Source organism: Helianthus annuus, chromosome 9 (genome assembly GCF_002127325.2).
Source record: "Helianthus annuus cultivar XRQ/B chromosome 9, HanXRQr2.0-SUNRISE, whole genome shotgun sequence".
Lineage (NCBI taxonomy): Eukaryota > Viridiplantae > Streptophyta > Magnoliopsida > Asterales > Asteraceae > Helianthus > Helianthus annuus.
This window is the reverse complement of record NC_035441.2, coordinates 112,980,787-112,990,094: the sequence shown is the minus strand read 5'-3', so window position 1 is coordinate 112,990,094 and position 9,308 is coordinate 112,980,787. Positions and strand designations below refer to the sequence as shown.

The 9,308-nt window shown below is 36.3% G+C and overlaps 1 long non-coding RNA gene across 1 annotated transcript; it reads left to right on the top strand.

Moving 5' to 3' along the window:
• The first annotated feature begins 580 nt into the window (after positions 1–580).
• LOC110874534 lies at positions 581–3,969 on the top strand. Its single transcript, XR_002556032.2, has 3 exons — positions 581–621; positions 1,658–1,744; positions 3,770–3,969. It is a non-coding gene; the product is annotated as an uncharacterized LOC110874534 (long non-coding RNA).
• Positions 3,970–9,308: the final 5,339 nt, after the last annotated feature.

Sequence of the window (9,308 nt, the reverse complement as noted above, 5' to 3'; positions counted from 1 at the left end):
GTTGTCAGGCCAAGGAAATGAAAATGATATGCGAAATTATGATAAGGAGGGTATGGAATTGTTAGGGAGAAGTCAATGATATGAATAATGAAATAAACATAAAAGAAACATTAATAGGAATGTTTTTGAAATTGGATGATAGTCATTGTGATGAGCTCGTGGTTGTGTCGAGTGGATGTAGAGAAGGAATAATTAGTGTTAAATAAAGGTAAGAAAGGTTTCGGGGACGAAACCTCAATTAAGGGTGGTAGACTTGTAACGCCCCAAAATCTGAATGTTAATATTTGTCGGATGTTCCTTTATGACACGTCATGAAATAAATAACTAGGCTATTTAACCTAGTTAAGGGTAGGGTCAAAAGTATTAAGTAATGAAAGGTAGTGTCAGTTATGTTTTAAAGGAAAACCCGAGGGGCTAAAGTGGAACAAACGAAAGTTGTTTACTAATTAAAAGATCAACACACACACACAAACACACATACGTGTGTGTTCGTGAAGCTTCAAGAGCTCTCAAGAACTCCAAACCCTAAACATGAAAGATCATCCAAATTGAAAGGCTAAATGATGCTTAAATCTATGACCGAGCATGGATTAATGATCACCAACATGAGGAGATCATAAGGTATGTTTTAAATTTAAGATTGGTAATCATGGGTGAAGTGGGTTATGCTCTAATCCGTGAGATAATATGAAATTGATTATGTATAAGGGTTAGAAACATCATATAGAACATGGGTTATGTAAGGTTTGTGTTAATTTGAAGTTTAGATGCGAAACCCGTTTGTTATGGTGAGGATGATGACTTGAATCACCATTTATGTTTAATTCTTGTTGAAAGAATGATGTATTATGTGGGTATGATGAATTATTGTTAGATGAAAGTATAGGAATATGATGATGTTATGTTCAATGTTCATTTGGTATGATACATGATGATTAGTAATTGATTTTGGTGAATTATGTATGAGGTTAGAAGGATATGCATGAATTAGCTGTACATTAAGCTTAGATGTTAGTACGCACACAAGGTGTTTGATGAAATGCCTAAACGACAATAATATGTGAAATCCGTACTATACGCTTGAATGATGTGATGAATATATATGGATTGTTTGATTATATTAGTTTCGACTTAAGAATAGTTATAGAACGAATGAGAATTCTAGAAAAGAGTAAACTTAAATGATATTGACGTTAACTATGAAGATGTTGTTATGAACGGAATGGTATGCATATATGTATATGTAACTATTTGATTATGCGACCAAATATGTCCTACAAAATGAGTATGAAGCGTAGATGGCATAATGACTATGGTCTAACATGTTAATTTGTGAATGAATGTGTGTCTAAGTTGGAAAATTGAAATGCTTGATGGTTGACCTTATGGAAAGTCCACAATGGTAGGAATGTTGTAAGGTGGATCTCTTATCATAAATGTACGGTTTAGGAAGTCAAAGTGATGCACGGTATATTCATAGCAAGATATGTAATGGCATGTTTGTATTATGCGAGTAAAAAGGATCTCATTGTTAATCTATGCTATGAGTTGCAAGAAATCCACTGATGAAAGTCAATTATTGAGCATAGATTTATCGTGATTGATGCTATGTGTGGCCTTGTTTACTAACAAGGGTATCAATGTATGGTTATGTAAGGATGGATAGCATGTCTACGGGCTCAAGTATGGAGGCTAACGGGTCAAAAGGAAGCATGGAACCTATGCTTGAACTTGGGCGCACAAGGTAAGTGACATCCAACTCACTTCTTAGTATACATAAGAACCTTCTTGTTATAAATGAAGGGAAGTCATGTATGGTATGGAATGATTGAAGGTATTAAGGTAAGTATTAATCTAGATAGTCGAAGATAGTTTGTGGGACTAAACGGGTTGAATAATTATGTATAAGTAAGGTAGCGGTAATGAAATTCGTTAAGAATGTGGACCCGAGGCAAGGATTCTTAGTCTAAAATGTAGGGAAAGGTTTTACGGACAATTGGAAAGAAGTTATGTTGATATATGTATGAACGGGTCAAAATTTGGTAAAAGGGTAATAAGCCGAAGGCTTATAAGTCATAAAGTTAGGTAGTCCATATATTGGATTTTTACTCTATGTGATAGAGAATTAAATTACGGTCGCGTAGGAAAAAGAATCGGGTAAAACGGATCAAAAACGAGCAAGTTATGCGAGTTTTAGTGTGAAAGATGGGAGCTGATCTGGGCACCACCGTAGCTTACGGTGCCACCGTAAGCTACGGTGGGAACTGGGCATTTATTCCTGCCGTAAGGCATACTAGAACTACCGTAAGCATTTGGGGCCACCGTAAGCTACGGTAGCCACCGTAGCTTACGGTGGAGGTCTGATGCAAATGTATTGTTTATGTAATTTCTTCGTTTTTCCTCGAACTCGGACCCCGTGAACCCATTCCAAGCCTCGTTAAGTCTTTATAATGTTCCTTAACCCTACCAAATGGCTTGGTAAGTTACGGATGAGTATGAAACTCACTTTTAAGATCCGAAATATATCTGAAAGATATTTTAAAAGCATTTATGACATGTGATTCAGTTCGGGATGTGTGAGCGTGTACGCGGGGTAATGAATTAAGTATGTGAGTGGGATATGCTTGTAGGTATTAATGTATGTATGTATGTATGTATGTAAGCACCTAAGTAGGTAAGTTGTACGCCGTAATGTATGCATGTATGTAAATATGTGAGTAGGTATGTTTGTACGTAGTAATGTATGTATGTATGCATGTAAGTAAGTATGTGAGTAGGTATGCTTGTGGGTATTAATGTATGTATGTATGTATGTATGTATGTATGTATGTATGTATGTATGTATGTATGTATGTATGTATTGTATGTATGTATGTATGTATGTATGTATGTATGTATGTATGTATGTATGTATGTATGTATGTATGTATGTATGTATGTATGTATGTATGTATGTATGTATGTATGTATGTATGTATGTATGTATGTATGTATGTATGTATGTATGTATGTATGTATGTATGTATGTATGTATGTATGTATGTATGTATGTATGTATGTATGTATGTATGTATGTATGTATGTATGTATGTATGTATGTATGTATGTATGTATGTATGTATGTATGTATGTATGTATGTATGTATGTATGTATGTATGTATGTATGTATGTATGTATGTATGTATGTATGTAGTATGTATGTATGTATGTATGTATGTATGTATGTATGTATGTATGTAAGCACCTAAGTAGGTAAGTTGTACGCCGTAATGTATGCATGTATGTAAATATGTGAGTAGGTATGTTTGTACGTAGTAATGTATGTATGTATGCATGTAAGTAAGTATGTGAGTAGGTATGTTTGTATGTGGTAATGTATGTATGTATGTATGTATGTAAACATGTAAGTAGGTATGTTTGTACGCCATAATGTATGTGTGAATGTAAGTGTGTGAGCAGGTATGTTTGTATGAAGTAATGTATGTATGAATGTGTGTAGGTGTGTATGTACGTAGTTATGTATGTAATGCATACGTGGTTTCAATACACTTAAGTATTGACGTTATTAATAGTGTGCCTCGAGAATGAAATGTGGTGCAGGTACTCCATCGAGGTTCGCTAAGGATTAGGCACCCGGATGGAATGACTACATCTAGAAAGATAACGGATGGAAAGAATATGTGGATAGAACAAATCGAGACTACACGATTAAGAATCTTGTTTGTATATAACGTATGCTAATGTTTCGATTGTATGTGGTGGGTGCAGGTAGTACGAATCACAGATTTTCATCACAAGGAGTAGCGATCAAAGACCGAGTCACAAGTCAGATTGTACGGGAATACTTGACTATGTAAATTGATAGTTATAAGTTATGCTTTTGTTATGTAAATGAGTATAAAAGATGCATATAATGTAAGAAAGTGTTTCATAATGAACTTGCTAGTAGGTCAAAACGTTTTTAATGAAAGAAATTTTTATGGAACGAATTTCCGCTGCGTCTTTTCAGTTATAATGTGTTAGGGTGTTACAGGTGATACAGTCCATTTTCCCAATCTAACATAAATACAAGTAAAGGAACAAACGTGGCATGCCCGACCTCCCGACAGCATCTTCCCAAGCAAAACAAGAAGACAGAAGCCTGAACACGCCCCGTGCTCAGTGAGCACGGGGGCGTGCCCAAGTGTCAGCAGAAAAGACAAAGTGGTAGAAGCTTCCGTCGCCCACCACGGGGCCGTGCTCAGCGGGCACGGGGCTGTGGTCAACTATAAGATTCGCGAAGTCCAGGCAAATCTTGATAGTACAGATATGCTTCTGCACACGGAGTCGTGCTCAGCGGACACGGGGGCGTGGTCAACTAATGCAGACAAACTGCATTTAATGAAGAAATAGAGGAGGATGGACACGGGGCCTTGCCCGAGCTTCTGTTCAGCCTATAAATAGGAGTGCTTGGAGCTCTTGCAACTCATCCCTTAGCACACCACCTCTCTCACACTTCACCCACCACCCACCACTATCACAACACCATCATCCACCACCATCATCCATTGTCCATCATAGAGTGTGTGAGTCGTCTCAGGATCCAAGATTGATCGTAAGAGTTCTTGACAATCAAAGGCCATGTTTGCCTAAGTCTCTTACATCACTTGGTGAAGACAAGTGTTTAGTGTAATACTTTTTATTTTTAATCTTTTGCACTTTTTAATCGGTTTTATATTAATGACGTTAATTACTAGTTTCTTATGTTGAAGGTGATTCTTCCTTATCGTTTGTCTGTGGTGTCTTGGCATTATTTTACTGTCTATATAAAATAAAAGATTTTCACCATTCATATCTCCACGGTCTATATGGAGGTATGTTGGCTACCTGGTCGGGGGTTAAGGGAACGGTTTGGTAAGAGTCTTGCCATTGTTCAGTGTATAGATCCTGCAAAGGACCTGGGTCAAATTTAGTAGGACCTCCTTCAATACCCAACGGTATTGGATGGCTGGGGTCCAAACTCTTTGACCCCCTCATAAGTTAAACTACTATTAAAACTTTAACCCGGCTACTTAGGACTGTATCCCTGCTGACTCAGACTACTTAGCCGAGGGTAACGTCGCCTTCAAAAGAGGGGCCTACCACATTTTGCATTAATAACTTAATTAGTTATCTTTCAATAATCCGACCCTTTAGGATTATATCCTTGCTGACTCAAACTACTGGGTTGAGGGTAACGTCGCCTTCAAAAGAGGGGCCTACTACAATAACTAAGATAATCTGTTAAACAAGTGCAAAAGTGCGAAAATAATCAAAGGTTACACTACACACGAGTCGGATCCAAGTGATTCATCTTGTCTATCTGTTTTTATTTTTATTTTACTTTTCAGCATTTTAGTTAGTTTTATTTTCCTAGTTTAAAAACCCTTTTTTCTAACATTTTGATTTGATTAGACGTTGAGGATAAACCGGTACTAAAAGCTCTTGTGTCCTTGGACGACCTCGGTATCTTACCAACACTATACTACATCCACGATGGATGCACTTGCCCATATGTGTGTTTAGTGTTAGTGAATATCGTGTTTATAAATTTAAAACTTGGCTAAAAAGTGTAAAAAGGGCTTAAAATATACACCTAATATATATAACACTTCACACGCATCAAGTTTTTGGCGCCGTTGCCGGGGACACGAGGATTTTAAGAAAGCTTAAAATTGACGGCCTAATCAGTTTTTCAAAACCTTTTCAAAACGCGCGCACATTTTTCTGCATTTTAGTTTAGTTTTGCATTTACAGTAGCTTGAACACGGGGACGTGTTCACTGAACACGGGGCCATGCTGCATATTTTTTCATAAAACACCCAGATACAGAGTCTCAACACGGGGTCGTGCTCACTAAACACGCCCCCATGCTCAACGAAACCAGTAACTTTAATTTAAACGCCCAGATACAGATCCTGAACACGGCTCGTGTCCACTGAACACGGGGCCGTGTCCAGCCTCTGTTTCCGTCTTTATTTTTGTTTTCTGGTCCCGAGACTCTGTTGTGGTCTGTTGAGTGATTCTTATGGATCGATACTCAGGAGACTACAACTACACCTATGAGGAGGATGATTATAGAAGGGACTATTGCACTAATTGTGGTAACCCGCACTCGGTTCAATATTACAACTCATCTCAACCGTCCACTTCATACAATTATTATGAGGAGCCCAGGTACGAGCCATCGACTTCATATACATCCTATGAAGACCAAAGGTATGAACCTTCTCCCTCATACTCATATTTTGATGAACCAAGGTATGAACCTTCATACTCATACATTGAGTAATCAAGATATGAGCCACCACCTTCATACTCTTATTATGCGGAACCATGGCGTGAACAACCCACCTCACATGAGTACTATGAAGAACAAAATTACGACCCTTATCCATCATATACTTACAATGAGGAACAATGGTTTGAACCATCTACTTCATATGAGTACTATGAGGAACCAAGGATCGAACAACCGGATTCAAGCTTTGAGGATGCCGATCCTTTTTCTATCACCGAAGTGACCGATAGGATATTAGAAAAACTTAAAACTATCGAGCGATACATAAAAGAATCTCGTGCAAGGGAAGAGGAATCCCACGCAAGAGAAGAATTAAATAAAGAGACGATAGTTGAAGAGTTAAAAATGGAAGAACAAATAAGCGAAAAACCGACGCATGAGTTAAACAACGAAAGGGGTGAGGACGATAGCGTTAAAATTCAAGAAGAGTCTAATTTAGAAGAAATTAATCTCTTGTCACCTTCTTTTGAAAATCATTGTTTAGTACCAACTCATGATAAGTTTTTAAAAGAGTTAAACACTAACACTAAAATTGAGGAAATGGTAAGTATTAAGTTAACTAATGATCAAACTTCGCTAATAAAAGAAGACCCTTTTGAAATTAACATTACACCGGTTCCATGTTTCTTTCAAAATTCATTTATTAGTTACGTCACCATTGATAAAGATCTTTGTGTTAACATAATGCCTAATTACATTTTCGGAAAATTAAGTATTAGTGATTTTTCTCCACTACAAATACCCATTTGTTGGGATTGAACCCTACCAGAGGAACAGATAATGTAAAGCCAAAACCGGATCACATCAGTGGACTAAAAATAAACAGCAGCCTACACTTTGATTTCCCCTTGAATGTGGCTCAAATATCTGATATGCTCCAAAGTACTGCCTCTATCAACATCTGCTGACCTACAACTGCTGATCAACACAAAGACTGATGAAGACTAAAAGCTCTGCTGTTCAATCTGTTGCCTTGAGTCAAGCACTGCTGATCATGACAAGTACTGCTGGGTTCATAGCAGTAGAATGCTACAGCAGCAATTTTATTCTTTTTATGTAATATAATGTAATAATTAGTAGTTAGCAAAGCAGTAGTTGTATAGATCAGTAGTTAGAGTTTGTTAGGTTGTTAGATGTCACTTTCATGGTGACGTCAGCTGAGATGCTTCAGTGGTTTGGATTGCCTATAAATGGAACACTACCCTGTACTGTTACATTTTATTGACTGAGTGGATTCTTCCTCTTCAGTCCAATCCTTTCATCTTGTGCAACCAACCTTGGGGTATCAGGCTGAGTGGGAGCATAGTATTGTAAGCTTGCTTGTAATCATTTGCTTTGTAATTCAATCATTCGACTTAATGTGAAGCAATTGTTTATCATACTATTCTCTTCTTTGGATTGTGTTTACAAAGTTTGTATTCATTTCCGCTGCACTTTTCACTGTTTAAATATTCTCTGAATGATCAATTTATGCAAACAAACACAATCATGAGAGCCTCCGATCCTAACAATTGGTATCAGAGCTTGGACAGTCAAAATCGATCTAACAATCAATTTGACATAACAGTTCAGCTCACAAATCATTGATACTAAGGTTGGTCGTATTTTAGTTGAAAAACATAGTAACAAGAAATCACGTTCAAAGTGATGACTCAAATGCTCTGTAAAACAACCAAGATGTCATAAGATTCACAAATCTCATACAGCTGGTGATATCATGCACAAATCATTCATAGTTTCCAAATCTGGAAACTTATCTGGCAACTATGGTATGTTGATCTTCATTCAAAAATTGATTTCAACTGTTGTTATGAAATTTGTGATGTTTTCATCATAGTTTACACTAAAGTATGAACCTCAGATCAGCAAAACCTATGTTCATCTAAACACTAGTGTTTTCTTGACATAGAAAGAGGGAAATAAAGCTTTAGTCAAAATCTCTTGTGTGCTCAAAGGCAGGTTGAGAATCTTCAAAAGGACCAAATCAACTTTGTCAAAACACATTGAGAAAATAAGGTGTCAAAGCAGTCCAAATCATACGTAATGTGAGATCTGGTAATAAAACATGTACAAATGTGGCTAGATCTTTCAAAACATTACTTCAAAATGATTCTGGACTAAACTTCTTCAAAAATAACATCTCCTAGTGAGTATTTTTGTACTTGTGAATGGGAAGCGTAAAAAGCGAAAAAGAAAATGAACAAATCTCAAAGTGTGCTTATCTCAAAACTTTTGAAATCAAAAGAAAAGAGTATAAGCATAAAACACTTTTGAGGTTAAAGTTGGGTAAAACAATGGAATCATGCAACTGTGTGTGCATTCATCTATACAGGAATTGTTCTGGCAACAATGACATCCCCAGTGATTGTTCTTAAAAGAAGAATTTACAATCAATTGTCTAGAGAATGACCCCAAACAATGGTCAAAATAACTTGAGAATGATATGATCATGAACTTACTTGAAAAGCTGTCAGATCCTTTCGATGATTTTCAAAACTTCCTTTAATTTTTTTAAGGTGTTTTTCTCTAAATAAAACCAGATATATATTACTTTTTATAAAATATATTTTGCACTTTTACTCATTTTTGATAGTAAAAGTTCTTCTCTGGTCAGGATGAAATTTCCTTATTTTTATGAGAAATTACTATCCTAAATCTGATCAAAAGGAAATGGCACACATATCAAGGTCATGTTAAGCTCAAGTTTGGTTATCACAAATCATAAATTGATTGCAAATTGATTTTGAACTACTGAGATACTCATGTTCTAGTTCAAGTAATTACACACAAAATAAGTAGCTCTAGTAGAAATGTCTTCATCATCTGGGATGCTAAACCAATGTCTGGAATAATGGACATTTGGCAAAACCTTGAACAAAATTTCTGTAGATAACTGCTGGAAATTTAATCTTGAAAATATACATCTAAAATGTATTTTGTTAAGAATAGCATCTCTGGTGCTCAATAGATGTTAGATAAGATATTGTG